Below are 18,962 nucleotides of genomic sequence, written 5' to 3'. Positions count from 1 at the left end.
GAGCCCTGCACATTATGAACGCTTCCATTTATTTATTTTTTGCTCTGGCTTCTTTCATCCAGCTTGTTCGCCGTCCGTCCGTGTTGTTGCATGTATCAATAGCTCATTCTTTTTCATTGTGCGCGGTACCCCATTGTATGACTAGATCCACTCACCTGTGAGCATGAGTGTTGTTTCCAACCGTGGGCTACTACAGAGAGAGCTGTTATGAGCTTTCCCTTACAACCCTTTGGGTGGACTGCGCTGTCATATGCCTTCAATTGCTGGTCGTAATGTAAATATGTCACTTTATAAGAAACTTTCTGGCTGTGAATGTGGCATTTTGAGTGTGGGATTCCCCTGGAGAGGGGTGGGAGGCTGGAGTTCAGTAACTGAGGGCTCGTCACCCCATCCCCACCTTCTCAAGCTCTTGCTTTGATCCTGGAGATGCGGGGTTGGTATTTCAGTGGGGCCTTTCTCTGCTTAGAGACACCCTCTCCCCATGCCAGGGGTTCCCATACCTGGTGGGCATCAGAATTTCTTGTGAGCTTTAAACAGTATAGATTCCTGGGTCCCACCTGAGTCCTACTACTCAGAATATTGTTGGTGGAGCCACAGAATCTGTTTTATAAAGTCCCTCGGGTGATTCTGCCATGTAGACAGGCATAGAAACTCCCACCTACTAGAGCCACTTTAAACCCCCAGGCAACGCACTCTGAGCCCTTTGCCATCTGGACCCAGTGCCCCTGTGCAGGCAGCCTCACACGAGGCCCCTCACCCCAAACATCCAGCCCCATGGAACCGCTCCATGGTCCCCAGACACGCTCAGGCTGCCTCACTCAAGTTCATCTCTCTACCTTCTGCCTTCTCTACCCGGGGAACTTCTACACATCCTTCCAGGCCCAGAAAGCCACCTCCTGCAGGAACTTCCACACCCTTCCTCCTCCCAGCCAGGCAGAACTCGGCTCCTTCCTGTGAGTCTCACTGCTCCTCCCACCACCTTATTCAGAGCACCTGTCACTCTGCCCAGTCATTAACCAGTAATGCCTGCACCAGTGGCCTGTGAAACACCCCCCCCTCCCCCCGCCCAAGCATCCTCTGAGGTGGATGAAGAAGATGATGATCCAGATGATGACTAGGTGAAGCGCCTGCAGGAAACGTCTACATGTGCAGTGGGGCCCTTACATTCTCAAACAGCTGGTGCAGGGGGTACTGTCCTTACTGGGCCCATCTGACACATGAGGAATCCGAGGCCCCGAGAGGCAAATTCACTTGCCCCAGTCACACTGGAAGTGGCAGCGCCAGGACCTACCAGCCAGGGCTCCAGATACCGTGGTTGTACCCACTGTGCTTCGGGCCTTGTACAGACAAGGATTCTAAGGTGCAGGGAACTATGTGCGCACACTCACCATAAGTAGCACCGTTATAATTTATACCTCGGGGCCTCTGATTCCCCCGCTCCACACTCCTCGTGGCCCCTGGTTTTGTTTTGCTTTGTTTTGATTTGATTTGATTTATCGAGAGAGAGATTTGTTGTTCCACCGACTTATGCATTCATTAGTTGCTTCTTGTATGTGCCCTGAGGGATCCAATCGGAACCTTGGCATATGGGGACAATGCTCTAACCAACTGATCTACCCTGCCAGGGATCCTCAGCAATATATTTCTGAGAGTCACCCATGTTAACACAAGTGCTTCTAATGTATTTATTTTCAATGTTCTATTAATATGTGATGATTTATTTATCTCGTTCCTTTTAATGGACATTCAATTTATTTTCAGATTTCCTCCATTACAAACAGTACTTCTGTGAGTATTTTTGCATGGTTTCCTTGTGTACATGTGTGAGTTTTTCCAGGAAATATATTTGAAAATGGAATTGCTAGACTGTAGAGCATTCCCACCTTCAACTTTATGGAATAATGCTCAATTATTCTCCAGAATAGTTGTGCCAATTTATATTTGTACTGGCAGAGTATTAAACCTCCTATTTCCTCACATCCAACCCAATACTTGGTATTGTCAGTCTCTCTCTCTCTCTCTCTCTCTCTCTCTCTTTTTTTTTTTTTGCTAAATTGATAGGAATGAAATAACACTTCTTTATTATTTTATTTTGCACTTCCTTGACTACTAGTGAGGCTAAAAAACTTTTTGTACATTTGATTATTTGGATTTCTTCTTCTGTGATTTGCCTGTTTCTATTCTCTATTTACATTTCTATTGGATTTTGTCTTTTTCTTATTAATTTGTGGAGGCTTTAAATATTATGGATATTAATCTTTCATTATAAACATTGCAAGCACTTCCCCCAGTCTAAAGGTTGATTTTAACTTTATTTATGGTGTCCATTTTTCTCACATAACCACTTATTTAATGTAGAAGTCAAAACTATCAATTTTTAAAGAAATCCTTCCTGTTCTTATGATCATAAAAATAATATCCCATACTATCTGCATTCATTCATTCAATAAATATTTGTTGAACATCTATTAGGTTCCAGACATTGTACTAGGCTTTGGAGAATCAGCAGAAAATAACACAGATAAAAATCCCTATTTTCATGAAGCCTCAAGGAGACAGATAATAAATCAAATAAGCAAGTAAAATACATAGCATTTTAGATTATGTTAATTGCTATATAGATAAAGAAATCAGTAATGAGGGAGGGATAGGGAGTTCCAGAGATGGAGTGGTTGATTTTGAATAGGGTAAGCTGGGAAGGCCTCCCTGAGAAGATGACATTTTAGCAAAAATGTGAATGAGGTTAGGAAGGGAGACATACAGAAGGCCAAGAGACATATGAAAAAATGCTCCAAGTCACTGATCGTCGGAGAGATGCAAATTAAAACAATAATGAGTTATCACCTCACACCTGTCAAAATGGCAACCATCAACAAATCAACAAATGACAAATGCTGGTGAGGCTGTAAAGAAAAGGGAACCCTTGTACACTGCTGGTGGGAATGTAGATTGGTGCCACCATTATGGAAAGCAGTATGGAGTTTCCTAAAAAAATTAAATATGAAACTGCCATTTGACCCAGTAATCCCACTTCTGGGAATATGTCCTAAGAAACCTGAAACACCAATCAGAAAGAATGTATACATCCCTACGTTTATAGCAGCACAATTTACAATAGCTAAGATCTGGAAACAGCCCAACTGTCCATTAGTTGATGAATGGATAAAAAAGCTGTGCTACATTTACACCATGGAGTATTATGTAGTAGTAAAAAAGAAGGATCTCTTACCCTTTGAGACAGCATGGAGGTACCTGGAGAGTATCATGCTAAGTGAAATAGGCCAGTCAGAGAAAAACAAGTATCATATGATCTCACTCATATGTGGAATCTAATGAACAACATAAACTGATGAACATAGTGGATCCAGAGACATGGAAGCATGGAACAGACTGTCGAATCTCAGAGGGAAGGCAGGGGACGGTGGGTGAGTGGGAGGTGATCAACCAACTTGTGTAGAAAAATAGTGTCCACAAGAGGCACTATTGCAACTAATCCCTTAGCATTATTGCATTCAATCCCTTACTAGAATGCTGTTCTCTGAATAGCCACAACAGGGCACTATTGCATAATCTCCCTGCAGGACGATTGCCCTCTAGGTCTCTCAAAAGGGTTTTCTTTTCAGACTTGCTGAATTTAATAAGAGGGTGCTGTTCTCAGAACGTCCACTAGAGGGCACTATTGACTGAGCTTCATCTCCTCAGGAATTTGTGTCTGAAATCCCGTTTCCTAAAATGAAGGCATATCCCAAATCTCTTTACTTGACTCCATGTTCCCTCCACCTCTCTACCAAAATCCAATATTTTTCCCAGAGGAAACACTCTTGAGTGGTTTTTTCATAATTACCTGAAATATTTCCCACTTTGATGTTGGGACTACAGTGGTAGCAGATTCATTGCAAAGACTGTGTAGAAAAGCGCACAGGTGAGACCACAGAGGGCAGAACTGACTGCCAGAAGAACACAAAGGAGATGGTTCCTCTTGACCCCATAGTGGAGTGGATACCATATAGCAACATATCTATCATAGGCCACGGCTGCAAAAATCCAGGTCTTAATGATGTGCAAGGTGAGGAAAATATCATCTGGACCACACACCCAACACAGGGGATGGTTTTATTCTTGCTTACAGAATGGACCAACATCTGGGGCACTGTGGTGGTGGGCAAAGCTGAGATCCAGTAGAGACAGGATGCTAAGGAGGGTGTACATGGGCGTGTGGAGGTGTGCATCTACTCTGATCAGGGTAACAGTAATCTCATTGTGTAGAGGAAGAGGAAGAGGAAGAAAAGGATTCAGTTGGTCCTGAGATTTCTGGAGAAGCCCAGGAGAATAAACTCAGTTACTCTGTAGAGCTGGAATCTCTCCAGCCTTGACTATGTATGGTTTTCCTTCTGAGAAAGAAGAGGTCAAATTCCTTGAAGTCTCAATGAGAAAACACCATGTGTGATCCACACGTGCAGGGACCAAAGGCATCTCAAAGCTAAACAATCAAACCAAGATATCCACCTCCATGCTCAGGGAACATTCTATCCAAATTGACCTAACATTGCTCCAGGCACTTAGGGATTCTCTAAATATTTGTTGGTTGTTTCTTTTTCTAACTAACTAGCTCTGATAAAATTCCAAGGAGCTTGTGAAAGGAATTGTACATAGCAGAAAGTTTATTCTGAAGAACACACACACACAGACACACACACACACACACACACACCATAAACCAAAAAAGCTAGGGAAACACTTAATACTTCATAATAAACAAAAAACTTAAAGACATCTCTGTAGTTCCTAAAGTTATTCTTTCAAATATCAAGACTAATAGGTGCTGCAAAGATTGGTGTTAATGTGAAACAAAAACCCTAGCTTCTTCTCTTTGCCTTCTTTCTCTCTGATACTGTATTTTGGAAAACCCACACACCATACATTTTCAGGAAAAGGGGGCGTTTCAAATAAATTTTTGGGGGGAAGAGAAACATTTCTCCTAGAACTTTTATTCCCCACCTCATCTTTTCAGCCCTGCCTATAGTAGTTATAACTATTAAGAACAAAATGGCATGTAAAGATGGCCAAAGACTCAAGAATCAAAGCCTACGGCAAACTGCGGAGTCACTGGCATTGCTCGAGAAAATGAAGAGTATTTATCTGGGAATTTGGTGTCTGTGTATATGGAAGCTTTTATTAAAAACTGGTAAGGACTGTGCTACAGCCACGCTGCTCACAGGAGAGAATTGAGTGATGGGTGGAAATGGATCTTCACTTTGATCTGGACTCAATCCTCGACCCCACCTTGGCAGGTCTGGACCACAGAACATATTACTGACCAGTCCTCTTGCCTCAATTCTTTTGCTGGTCCCTAAATTACTACAACAGAATGTTAACAGCTGGATATGCACCCTTTCCATGCCCTAAAGAAGAAAATGGTCATTTATAAAATGACACCTATAAAGTATATAATAAACATGATCTCATTATATTATCATCACAACCTTTGAGGCCAGTATCACTATTTTCACTTCATAAAATCAGCCATCCAAGGTCAGACAGGGAGTAGGTGATAGAGTCAGGACTCCAACTCCAAGTCCCATGCTCTTACCACCACATTAAACTGAAATGTGTCTCTCACACCATCAAATTTCATGAAGAGTTTAACAGGTCACCAAGCACACAATAGGTGCTCTTTAGGTCACATTTGAGAGAAAACTAACCTGTGTATTAACACTTTTAGATTGCAGAAAGGGCATATTGTGCAGCATTGAAAATTGCCAGGTTTTATTTTTTTCATAGAGAATCCCAAAACCTTGGATCAGAATTTCAATATCTGAGATATTGCACTGATAATGAAAATACAGATAGCTATCTGTTTGGGTTAAAATAACACCATGTAGCCAGGCCAGTATTGCTCAATGGTAGAGCATTGGCCTATGAACCAGGAGGTCATGGTTCGATTCCCGGTCAGGGCATATGCCCGGGTTGCGGGCTGGAACCCCAGTAGAAGGCGTGTAGGAGGCAACCAATCAATGATTCTCTCTCATCATTGGTTTCTAGCTCTCCCTCTCCCTTCATCTCTAAAATCAATTAAAACACACACACACACACACACACACACACACACACACACACTACACACACTACACACACACATACACACACCACATAAAGCCATGAATAGGACTCAGGCTCAAATGGATGAGAAAAATGATGTTATTACATTATTACACATGTTATAGGCAGTATGCAATACTATGGGAGTTAGCAGGATCTGAATTTGGCTACAACCTAGGCTTTAAATACTAGTGTATGCTGATAAGTCTGAAATATATCTCCATCCTACATCTCTTAATTCATCTATCCCATTGCCTTCTTGATACCTATATTCATGTGAATATCTAATAGGAATATTAAAATTAACAGTTTCTGAAAGCAAATTTCCAATCCCCTATAAACCTGCTCCTCTCACAGTTTTCCTCAGCTCAGTTAATGGCAATTCCATCATTTGACATGGTGAAGGTTGAAAAGAAAACCTCAAAGTCTTCCTAACTTCTCTCTTTCTACTTCCCCCATGCAAATATTGCCAGTTTCCTTTAAAATATATATCCCCAAAAAGATCACTTTTCATCGTCTACACTATTACTATTCTGGTCTGAATCATTATCTTTTTCACCAGGAATATTGCCATTTCCCTAACTAGTTTCATGGCTTCCATTCTCTTCCTTCATAGTCTATTCTTTTTTTATCCTCACTCAAGGATATGTTTATTGATTTTTTAAAAAATATTTTTATTGATTTCAGAGAGGAAGGGAAAGGGGGAGAGAGAGAGAGAGAGAGAGAGAGAGAGAGAGAGAGAGAGAGTCATTGATCAGCTGCCTCCTGTATGCCCCACACTGGGGATCGAGCCCACAACCCGATCATGTGGCCTGACTAGGAATTGAACTGTGACCTGGTTCATAGGTTGACACTCAGCCACTGAGCCACGCTGACCAGGCATGTTTATTGATTTTAGAAGAGAGAGAGAGAAACATCGATGTCAGAGAGAAACATCAGTCAGTTGCTTTCCATATGCACCCCAACTGGGGATCAAACCCACAAGCTAGGGATGTGCCCTGTCTGAGAATCAAACCCTTTTGGTGTATGGGATGACACACCAACCAACTGAGCCACCCGGCGAGGGCCTCCATAGTCCATTCTTAGAACAGCAACTAGAATGGTCCTATTACAATTCAAACACTGTAAATCCTCTTATCAAGACACTCTAGTGGCTTCTTGTAGTGCTCAGAAGAAAAGCCAAAGTCCCGATGAGTGCTCTAAGATCCCTCATCACCTCCCTGGTCTTATATCCTATATCTCATCTTACACTCCAGCCAGACCGCCTTTTGCTACTCCTCATTTTACTTCAGAATGTTTTACTTACTGTTCCCACTTCTAGAAAGTCTCTTTCCCCAGATATCTTTATGGCTCACACCCTCATCTCCTTCAAAAGTCTTTTTTTTTTTTCTGGGATGAGTTGAGTCTTTCTTAACCATCCCGTTTAAAACTGAACTATCTCATACTCCATATCCCTATCTCCTGTTTTATCTTTCTTCATGGTAGCTAAGATCTCCTAATGTACTATGTAATTTTTCCAAGGATCCTTCACAAGAATGCAGGTATTTTCATCTTTTTTGTTTATGTATATCACTAGATTCTAGAACTGTGCCTGGCATATAGTAATCATTATAAATATTGGGTAAATGAATGAACTGAATCGAACTTGGGCCCCTGAGGGGCGAGCCACTGGTGTTGCTTGTGGTGGAACTATCCTTGGTTCTGAACTTTGTTTCCTATGGAGTTAACCATTCTGAAAACTCATTCTGGAGCTTTCCCTGGGATATACATAGCTCTGAACAGATTTCTAAACAGAGAAAAATCCAGAACATTTACAATACATTAACCATAATCATCCTGAAATGCTGCCAAAAATTTAATGCCTACTGTTAACTGCACTTACAACTGGGAAAACTGATATTTACCAAAGTTAAGCAAGAACGCAAGAGCTGTCCAGAGCACTGTTTCTAATTCTTGGATCTACAATTTAAAAGGGAAAACAAAAAACTAGAGTTTGTCTTTACAGAGAAAATATATTATCAGTCAAAGACCATGAAATCATGTTATTTAAGGGAGAGTGGAAGAGATTGAGAAAGTATAGCTTGATTGTAAGAAAATACTATGAACAACTATATGCCAAAAAGCTGGACAATGAGGATGAAATGGACAAATACCTAGAAAAATACAATCTCCCAAAACTGAATCAGGAAGAAGCAGAAAACCTGAATAGGCCAATAACAACTGATGAAATAGAAGCAGTGATAAAACAACAACAACAACAACAAACTCCCAGCAAACAAAAGCCCGGGTCTGGACAGCTTCACAGGGGAGTTTTACCAAATATTCAAAGAAGAACTAACACCTATACTCCTAAAACTATTCCAAAAAATCCAAGAGGAAGAAACACTTTCAAGCTCTTTTTATAAGACCAGCATTATCTCAAACCAGATAAAGACACTACAAAGAAAGAGAATTACAGGCCAATATCCCTGATGAACATAGATGCTAAAATCCTCAACACAATATTAGCAAATCAGATCCAGCAATATATTAAAAAAAAATCATACACTATAACCAAGTGGGATTTATTCCAGGGATACAACGCTGAGAGGATATTTGCAAATCAATAAAGGTGATACATCACAAACACAAATTGAAAGACCAGAATCACATGATCGTATCAATAGACGCAGGAAAAGCATTCGACAAAATCCAACACCCATTTTTTATAAAAACCCTCAGCAAAGTGGGAATAGAGGGAGCATATCTCAACATGATAAAGGCCATATATGGCAAACCTACAGTGAACATCATACTAAATGGGCAAAAACTAAAACCATTTCTTTCCCCTAAGAACAGGAACAAGATAGGGATGTCCACTTTCACCACTCCTGTTTGACATAGTACTGGAAGTACTAGCCATTGCGATCAGACAAGAAGAAGAAATAAAAGGCATCCAAATAGGAAAGGATGAAGTAAAACTCTCATTATTCGCAGATGACATGATATTGTACATAGAAACCCCTAAAGACTCCACCAAGAAAGTGTAACTTGAAGACTTATAAGGAACCTTAGCAATCTCAGATCTCATCAAATATTTCATGGTCCCCCCTCAAAAAGGTGAAACTGTCTATTGTATGTTTGAAGGGGAAAAAAATTTGAAATAATTAGTGAAATTTGCAGGGGTGGGGCAAACATTAAACTCAATTTATAAAAAATACCTCTGGTGATTAATATTATCCAATAATGAAACATTTTGCTGTTAGGGGGACAATGAAATAGCAGCTCTCCATTTTTAGAATTGTTCAAGGAGTCCCTAAGGATGCAGCCAAATAGCTCCCAGTGTCACCGCAGGAGCCTCCCAGTCCTAAGGGATCCCATTACTCAGGAGAAGGTTCAGCAATTAGGGAGCAATCAGGATAGAGAGAAGGGCCGCATGTGCCCCCAAAGGAAATGTACGACTTTGGGAATGAGAACTCCATAAGGATGGTGTAAATTGGTCCTTTAACTCACATCTTCCTTTAGGAGACCCTAGGTGAGTGCAGCTAGGAGGCCAAAACCAGGACTCAGGTTTTAGCTGCTCTGCTGGTCTTATTTGAGCTTCATTTAGGTTCTTCACAGGGAAAAACTGTCAGAATTGGAAAGCTCTTAGGTATTTATTCCCAAACTCACATTGTAGATGTGGACAAACTGAGGCATCAGTATCCTGAAATAACTGTTAAAAGTCACACAGACAGAACTAAGACTAGGAGTCAGGTATTCTGATCCCATTATGTAACGTTGTCTCGCCTCTACAGTTGTTGTATTCCTCTGAATTCTGAGCTGATGGCAAACCTGCCTTTGGCCTCTTTCCATTTTTATACCTGCCCCACCCACTTTGAGCTCTCCTTTCTGGAGCCCAGGAAAATCTCTTCCCATCTTTGTCCTTACTGACTAAAGCACAAAGTAAGTATTTGATCAAGGTGGATATTGGTTAGGAGTGGGGTCAGCAAAGGATGGGAAGTGAAGCTGGAGAAATGATTAGGGGCAGATCACGGTGGGTCTTGTAGGCCAGCCTGAAGAGTTTATAGTATATCTTGAGGGCATCAAAGATCTTCTGAAATGTGTTATTTGTGGTTTAGTGGTATTTTGGAGCTGACTTATGAGAGCAAATTGTGCTCATTTCTTTCCATCTCTGTATTCAGTGATATTACATTGGTAAGTTGAAATTGATCATGGTAGGAGTATTTACACCAAAGAAATTAACAAAAGACAATGAATTCAGAGCCTTTTATTTTCCAAAAGCTGATTGTTAAATATTTAACAGTATATCACTGGGTGGTCAGATTAGTGTTTTTGAAAGATTGGTAGCCAGTCTGGCTCATAAGACTGGAAGGAAGAAGGCCCGTAGGAGTCTTAAAAAGAATCCAAGTAAGCCCTAGCAGTTTGGCTCAGCGGATAGAGCATTAGCCCACGGACTGAAGGGTCTCAGGTTCGATTCTGGTCAAGAGCATGTATCTTGGTTGCAGGCTTCCCAGCCCTGGTCAGGGTGAATGCAGGGATCAACCAATCGATGTCTCTCTCACATGGATGTTCCTCTCTGTCTCTCCCTCTCCCTTCCACTCTCTAAAAAATCAATGGAAAAATATCCTCGGGTGAGGATTAACAAACAAACAAACAACAACAACAAAAGAATCCAAGTAAGAGTTTTTTAGGTATTGGCCAGGTATAGTGGGGATGGAATGAAGGGGACATCGGAGAAAATTAATGGGGTTTAGAAAATTAATTGGATGTGCAGCATTAGTTGCTTTGGTTTATTGGGTGGATGGTGGTTCCATTTATTGAAATGGGAAACCCATGAAGGAAACAGGTTTGAAGTGAATGGTAATAAATTTCCTTTCGGACATGATAAGTTTGAGCTGCCTCTGAGATAGAAAGTTGAAATATCAATCAAGCAGATGAACACAGATGCAAGTATATTGGTTTGAACATTAGAGAGAACTAATATCTGCTATACTAAATCCCAATATTCAATGGAATTGGAATTTACTTTGCTTAATGGTATAGGACTATAGAATTTCCTTCCATCTACATCTCCTCGCCTCATCACATAAAATCCAGAAATCCCCCTTCTAGCCCCAGGGCTTCAATGCTCTGTAGTGGGTAATGTTTATTTTTACTACATTTAAGGGTGGGCAGCTTTGTCCTTTCAGACAGTTCACTTTTCAGAGTCACTCACACCTCTGTCCTCTCCAAGAAGGACCTCAGTTTACCTGTGTAGGTTTAGGTTGGCCTCTGCTAAGGAACTACTCATCCAGTTCCATAATGTTTACCAGGGAGCCAAGGAGAAGAACACCACAGCTGAATAGCACAGAGAAGAAAATTGAAACTCTTGAATTATCTTTGAAGCAGATCGTGCTGCATCAAAAAGGTTTCCCATCCAGTTGGAAGCATTTGATGTTATATCTCTGCTTGCACATCACCTCACATGGATTCAATCATTCTTAGATCTTGATATTAGTCTTGTAATGGGCTGGGGGAAATCTCGAAAATCAAATTGAAGCAGGTTCTAGACAATTCTATTTTTATTTCAAGTCTTCCTCCAAATCACATTTTCCATAGGGTTTCTTTTATGTGCCACTCCTTTTGGCTCTGAGTCCTATTCAGATTATTTTAAATATTAGTGAGATAAAATTCCCATACAGTGGAAATTCCCATACACATCTTTTTTTTTTTAATTTAAATTTTATTTATTTTTTATTGATTTCAGAGAGTAAGGGGGAGGGATAGAAATAGAAACATCAATGATGAGAGAGAATCATTGATTGGCTGCCTCCTGCATGCCCCCTACTGGGGATCAAGCCTGCAACCCAGGCATAGGCCCTTGACCGGAATCGAACCCAGGACCCTTCAGTCTACAGGTTGAGGCTCTACCCACTGAGCAAAACCAGCTAAAGCCACACACATCTTAAGTGTATAATACAAATGTGCATGTGCCTAATACAGGAAGCAAAAACTGACAGAAGTAAAGTGAAAGTTGGACAATTTCAATCATAGTGGCAAATACTCTTCTCATAGTATTTGATAAAATAACTAGACAAAAATGTAAAAATAAAGATCTGAACAATAATGTCAATCTTTTTTATCTAATTGGGATTTAATAGTCATTATAGACAATAACAGCATCATTTCAAGCGCATATGGAATGTTCACCTATATAGACCATATACTGATCCATAAAATTTCAAAAGATTGAATGAAATCTTAGATTATGTTATTTGAACACAATGCCATTCAATTAGAAATCAACAAAAGATGTCTAGAAAAGAGCCGAAACCGGTTTGGCTCAGTGGAGAGAGCGTCGGCCTGCGGACTGAAGGGTCCCGGGTTCGGTTCCGGTCAAGGGCATGTACCTTGGTTGCGGGCACATCCCCAGTGGGAGGTGTGCAGGAGGCAGCTGGTCGATGTTTCTCTCTCATCGATGTTTCTGACTCTCTATCCCTCTCCCTTCCTCTCTGTAAAACATCAATAAAATGTATTAAAAAAAAAAAAAAAGATGTCTAGAAAAGCGCCAAATATCAGAAGTTAAACAACACATTTCTAAATAATTCACATATTAAAGAAGAATCACAAAGGAAGTCAGAAAATATTTTTAACTGACTGATAATGAAAAGACAACATGTTAAAATCTTTGAATGTAGCTATGGCAATGCTTAGGAGTTTAAGCACTTATATTTGAAAAGAAAAAAGGCCTTTAAAATATATTTTTTTTTTACCGAAATAAACTAAACAAAAAAAATCAATGAGATAGAAATGGACAAGCAGTAAAGAAAAACAATGAAACCAAAGCTAATCTTTGAAAGGTTCCATAAAATTGACAAACTCTAGTTAATTGGTAAAGAAACAAGAGAGAAAACAAATTATTAATATCAGAAAGAAATAGGAGATATCACACATGTCTTACAGATATTAAAAGAATAATAAGGTTATATTATAACCAGTTTTGTGCCAAAAAATGCAACAGCTAATGGACAAATTCCTTGAAAAATACAACATAGCAAAATAGACATGAGAGGAAACACAGAATCTGAATAGTCCTATGTGTATTAAAGAAATTAAATTCATAACAAACTTTTCCACAAAATAAAAAATAATAAACTGAATTTCATCAAAATTAAAAATATAATGAAAGACTCGTATCTAGAATAATAAAGAATTCCTACAAATAATTTCCACATATTTTTCGTATTATCTTAAGTCCTTTCTTGTTCTGAACTTCAGTTTCCTCATAAGACTAATAATCCAATCTCCTTCATAAGGCTGCTGTGAGAATTAAGTGAGTTTTGAGTTAATTACACAAAGCTCTTAGCATAGGACATGGAACATAATGGCAGTTCCATAAATGTTAGCTATCATTATTATAACCATCTCAATTATTACTGTAAGAGATCTGGAAAACCCAGGAGGCATGGCCACTGACTATTGGGACCATGTCATATCTACCAGCATGCCACAGTGAGGGCTCCCTGGTCGCCCCTAACTGCCCTCCCTGCAGGCCTGGTCACCCCTAAATGCCCTCCCCTGCAGTCCTGATCCCCCGCAACTGCCCTTCTCTGCCAGCCTGGTCACTCCTAACTGCCATCCCCTGTAGGCCTGGTCACCTCCAACTGCCTTCCCTGCAGGCTTGGTCCCCCCACAACTGCTCTCCCCTGCAGGCCTGGGTCCCCCAACTGCCCTCCTCTGCAGGCCTGGTCTCCCCCAACTGCCCTCCTCTGCCAGCCTGGTCACCCCTAACTGCCCTCCTCTGCAGGCCTGGTTCCCTCCCAACTGCCCTCCCCTGTAGGCCTGGTCCCCCCCAACTGCCCTCCCCTGCTGGCCTGATCGTGCTCCACTGCCCTCCGCTGCTGGCCATCTTGTGGAAGCCATCTTATGTCCACATGGGGGCAGCCATATTTGACCACATGGGGGCAGCCATCTTGTGTGTTGGAGTGATGGTCAATTTGCATATTACTCTTTTATTAGATAGGACTAGAGGCCCAGTGCATGAAATTCATGCAGGGGAGTGAGGGGGAGAGGAGACAGGGAGTCCCTCAGCCCGGCCTGCACCCTCTCACAATCTGGGACCGCTGTCACCAATAACCACTCTGCCTGCCTGCCTCATCACCCCTAACCACTCACCTGCCTGCCTCATCACCCCTAACTCCTCTGCCTGCCTGCCTGATTGCCCCTAACCCAGGGGTGGGCAAACTTTTTGACTCGAGGGCCACAATGGGTTCTTAAACTGGACCGGAGGGCCGGAACAAAAGCATGGATGGAGTGTTTGTGTGAACTAATATAAATTCAGAGTAAAGGAGCGGAGGGGAGAGCAAGAGAACCGGATAGAACAGCCGGATCTGGCCGGCGGGCCGTAGTTTGCCCAAGCCTGCCCTAACCACTCGCCTGCCTGCCTAACTGCCCCTAACCACTCACCTGCCTGCCTGATCATTACTAACTGCTCACCTGTGTGCCTGATCGCCCCTAACTGCTTGCCTGCCTGCCTCATCCCCCCTAAACCACTCCGCCTGCCTGCCTGATCGCCCCTAACCATTCACCTGCCTGCCTGATTGCCCTTAACCCCTCTGCCTGCCTGCCTGATCACCCCTAATCACCTCTGCCTGCCTGCCTGATTGCCCCTAAATGCTCACCGGCCTGCCTGATCATCACTAACTGCTTGCCTGTGTGCCTGATCGCCCCTAACCACTTGCCTGCCTGCGTCATCCCCCCTAACCACCCCACCTGCCTGCCTGATCACCCCTAACTGCTCGCCTGCCTGTGTGATCGCCTCTAACCACTCTCCTTTCTGCCTGATAACCCATAACCCCTCTACCTGCCTGCCTGATCGCCCCTAACTGCCTGCCTGCCTGATCACCCCTCACCACTTCTGCTTGCATGCCTGATTGCCCCTAACTGCTCGCCTGCCTGCCTGATCGCCCCTAACCACTTGCCTGCTTGCCTGATCCCCCCAACCACTCCACCTGTCTGCCTGATCACCTCTAATTGCTCGCTTGCCTGCCTGATCAGCCATAACCCCTCTGCCTGCCTGATTGTCCCTAACTGCTCACCTGCCTGTCTGATCACCCCTTACTGCTCGCCTGCCTGCCTGATCACCCCTAACTGTTTGCCTGCCTACCTGATCCCCACCCACCCACTCCGCCTGCCTGTTTGATCACCCCTAACTGCTTGCCTGCCTGCCTGATCACCCCTAACCACTCGCCTGCCTGCCTGATCACTCATAACCCCTCTGCCTGCCTGCCTGATTGCCCCTAACATCCTCTGCCTTGGCCCCTGCTGTGGTGGCTTTGTCTGGAAGGACATCCAGAATGACATCTGGAAGGTTGTTCAACTGTCCAGTCTAATTAGCATATTACGCTTTTATTATTATAGACTAGAGGCCTGGTGCACAAAATTTGTTCCCCAGGGGTGGTTCCCTCAGCCCCGCCTGCACCCTCTCCAATCCAGGTCCCCTCAGGAGATGTCCAACTGTCAGTTTAGGCCCGATCCCGCAGGGACATCCCTCTTGCAATCCGGGACTGCTGGCTCCTAATGGCCCGCCTGCCTGCCTGCCTGATCACCCCTAACTGCCTGCCTGCCTGATCGCCCCTAACCACCTCTGCCTTCCTGATTGCCTCTAACCAACTCTGCCTGCCTGCCTGATCACCCCTAACTGCTCCCCTGCTGGCCTGATCACCCCTAACTGCTCCCCTCCTGGTCTGATCACCCCTAACTGCCTCTGCCTCCACCCCTTCACCCGCGACCCAGGCTTCCCTACTCTGGCTGGCCACAGGCACCCGGGACCCAGGCTTCCCTCCCTCTGGCAAGTTGCAGGCTCCTGGGATCCTGAGTGGCTTCGCCCTGGCCCGGCTTTGTCAGGAAGGACGTCTGGAAGGTTGTCCGGAAGATGTCCGGTCTAATTAGCATATTACTCTTTTATTAGTATAGATAGCATCCTTGTCTTAGTACTTCTTGTCTCTCATCAACTACACTGAGACTTAGATTATCCATGCCTGCATCCACAGGACCTAGCATTAGGCCTGCCATACAGTAAACATCAATGGATGTTTGATGAATAATGAATGATGCCAACATCATGGCCAGCTTTCTTTTCTTCTGACAGGACAACAAATATTTTTCAAGTAATCTTTATTTCTTCCAGAAAAAAAAAAAAAAAAAAAAAGACAAAATATGCTGATTGTAGAAATTTTACAGACTAAAATATGACCAAAAATAAAAAAATTACTTATTATCTTACTACCCAGATGTATCCAGTGTTAACATGTTAATATACAGTTGACCCTAGTCAATTTTATAACACAGGTGTGAACGGCACGGGTTCACTTATACATGGATTTTTTTCCATTAAGTATAGTACATGGATTTTTCTTCCTTATGATTTTTTAAATAATATTTTCTTTTCTATAGCTTACTTTATTATAGGCATACAATATATAATACATACAACATACAAAATATGTGTTAATTGACTGTTTATGTTATCAGGAAGGCTTCTGGTCAACAGTAGACTATTAGTAGTTAAGTTTTTGGGAGTCAAAGTTATACATGGATTTTCAGCTCTGCAGAGGTCAGTGCCACTAACTCCTGAATTATTCAAGAGTCAACTACATATCCTTTCAGGCTTTTAAAAATGAATGTATGAATATTTTATAAAACTTGGATTAATCTTATATACACAATTTTAAATCTTGATTTCCCCACCTAACATTATATCATACTTTGCAATATAATTAAATATTGCTTCAAAAACATGATAGTACACAGTATTTGTTACATAATATTTACTAAAATTAAGATAGCTTATTTACAGCTGTTTCTAATAATTCTTTGATGAACACGCTTGTAGATAAAACTTTGCATTTCTGATTTTGTTCTTAGGACAAAGCCTTAGAAATAAAATTTCTGGACCCAAGTATATAGATCCTGTAAAGGTTCATGGTATATACTAGAGGCCTGGTGCTTGAATTCGTGCACCAGCTCTCCGACATCCCCTGAGGAGTCCTGGATTGCGAGTGGGCACAGGCCAGGCTGAGGTGCATGATCGGGGCCGGGGAGGGACACAATTGGTTGGCCAGTTGGGAAGGGACCACGGGAGGGCTTCAGGGCATGTCTGGCCCATCTTGCTCAGTCGGGATAGGCCAGACCCCAGCAGCAAGCTAATCTACCAGTCAGAGCGTCTGCCACCTGGTGGTCAGTGCATGTCATAGTGAGCGATTGAGTGGCCTTAGCATATCATTAGCATATTACACTTTGAATGGTTGAATGGATGACAGGAGGACTGGACACTTAGCATATTAGGCTTTTATTATATAGGATTGTTGCATGCTTTCCATTTGTTTATATTTTTATTAAATGAATATATGTAAAATTCTTAATTATATTAAACACATAAATGTTTAACCAATAGAGCCATAATTATTAGTATTATTACTCTTCACTTAACAAATATGTTGAGTGTGTACTATGTGGAAGACACTGCTTCTCTGGAAAGGTAGAACCAATGATATTCTTTTTAGCAATGAAAGTGTGGCTCAGTCTCACCAAATCCTTCCCAGCATTAAGTATCACCATTTTTCTAAATTTTGCTAGTTTGACAAATGACATTTTACTAATTCAATTCATGTTTATTAATAACAAAAGAAAATATTTTTCTCATATGATTATAGCTGAATAACAACATTTAATCCTTTTTACTTCCTCCCCTTTTTGTACCTGCCACTACTTCCTGCATTTTGCTATACCTAATTTATCAACTCTCCACTCATGGCAGTCAACTGGACAGTCATGGTCCCTGCCTCATAAAACTTGCTATCTAGCAGAGAACCCAGATGTTGCACCTCATGTCTTTATTATTATGAGGGAGAGGTATGGGATGGTTTGGAAGGCTAACTCACTCTGAAGGCTCAAGGAAAGGCTTCTTTGAGGAGCTGCAGTTTAAGCTAAGACCTGAGAATGAACAGTATAATGGGGTAGGATGGAGGTGGGATGGAGTTAATGGTGACAAAAGAAGGAATAGCTTATGTTGAAGCCCTGAAATGGGAAAGAGTATGGCACATTCAAGGCAAAGATGGAGTTCAGTTTACTGGGAATGAGGGGAGGAACACAGTGACCTGAGATGAGTCTGGGAAGGTCAGGGGGGGCCAGATTGCACCTGGCCTCAAGCCTTCCCAACTTATTTCCATATGCATATCTGAAGAAGCACACAAAGCCACTGCAATGACATTTCCTTGCTCTCCTCACTGGGCCAGGAATCCTCTGATGTCAGTGCCCTTGCCCTTCTCTCCACCTAACCTAATACTATGTGTGCAGTTTCCAGAAGGTAATGAGCCTTTTCAAAGATTCAGACACAGGCCATACCCCCAACCCCATTCCCTTTGTTTCAATAAAAGATTTTAATATCTAGATACCCATTTTTTGTTAACTACTAAGGCTCTAGAACAGCCTTGGGCAAACTACGGCCCGCGGGCCAGATCCGGCTGTTCTACCCGGTTCTCTTGCTCTCCCCTCCGCTCCTTTACTCTGAATTTATATTAGTTCACACAAACACTCCATCCATGCTTTTGTTCCGGCCCTCTGGTCCAGTTTAAGAACCCATTGTGTCCCTCGAGTCAAAAAGTTTGCCCACCCCTGCTCTAGAACAAAAGGGAACTAAAAGACTGATGCACCTGGAAGACATTTCCTGGTGTCCATCTATCAGCTAAATCATGGGCTAGCCCCCAAGGACCAGTATAGAGTTGAGATCGAGGCTGAGGGGAGTATGTACTGGTGCTACTGAGTCATGTGAATGAGTGTTTGAACATTGGCTGTACATCATAAGTCTTGTTTCTCTATCTCCATGCTATCCTCCCAGGGCC

At 42.3% G+C, this 18,962-nt stretch overlaps 1 pseudogene across 1 annotated transcript; it reads right to left on the bottom strand.

The window, feature by feature from the left end:
- Positions 1-3,873: 3,873 nt before the first annotated feature.
- On the bottom strand, positions 3,874-9,849 carry LOC308242709 (olfactory receptor 5AN1-like; annotated as a pseudogene). Its single transcript has 3 exons — positions 9,751-9,849; positions 7,982-8,058; positions 3,874-4,391 (listed from the first exon to the last, which is right to left on the bottom strand). The product of its transcript is annotated as an olfactory receptor 5AN1-like (transcript).
- Positions 9,850-18,962: the final 9,113 nt, after the last annotated feature.

Source organism: Plecotus auritus, assembly GCF_963455305.1.
Source record: "Plecotus auritus genome assembly, chromosome: 2".
In the NCBI taxonomy this organism is placed as follows: Eukaryota; Metazoa; Chordata; class Mammalia; order Chiroptera; family Vespertilionidae; genus Plecotus; species Plecotus auritus.
The sequence above is the reverse complement of the archived record's forward strand: the minus strand, read 5'-3'. Positions and strand labels throughout refer to the sequence as shown.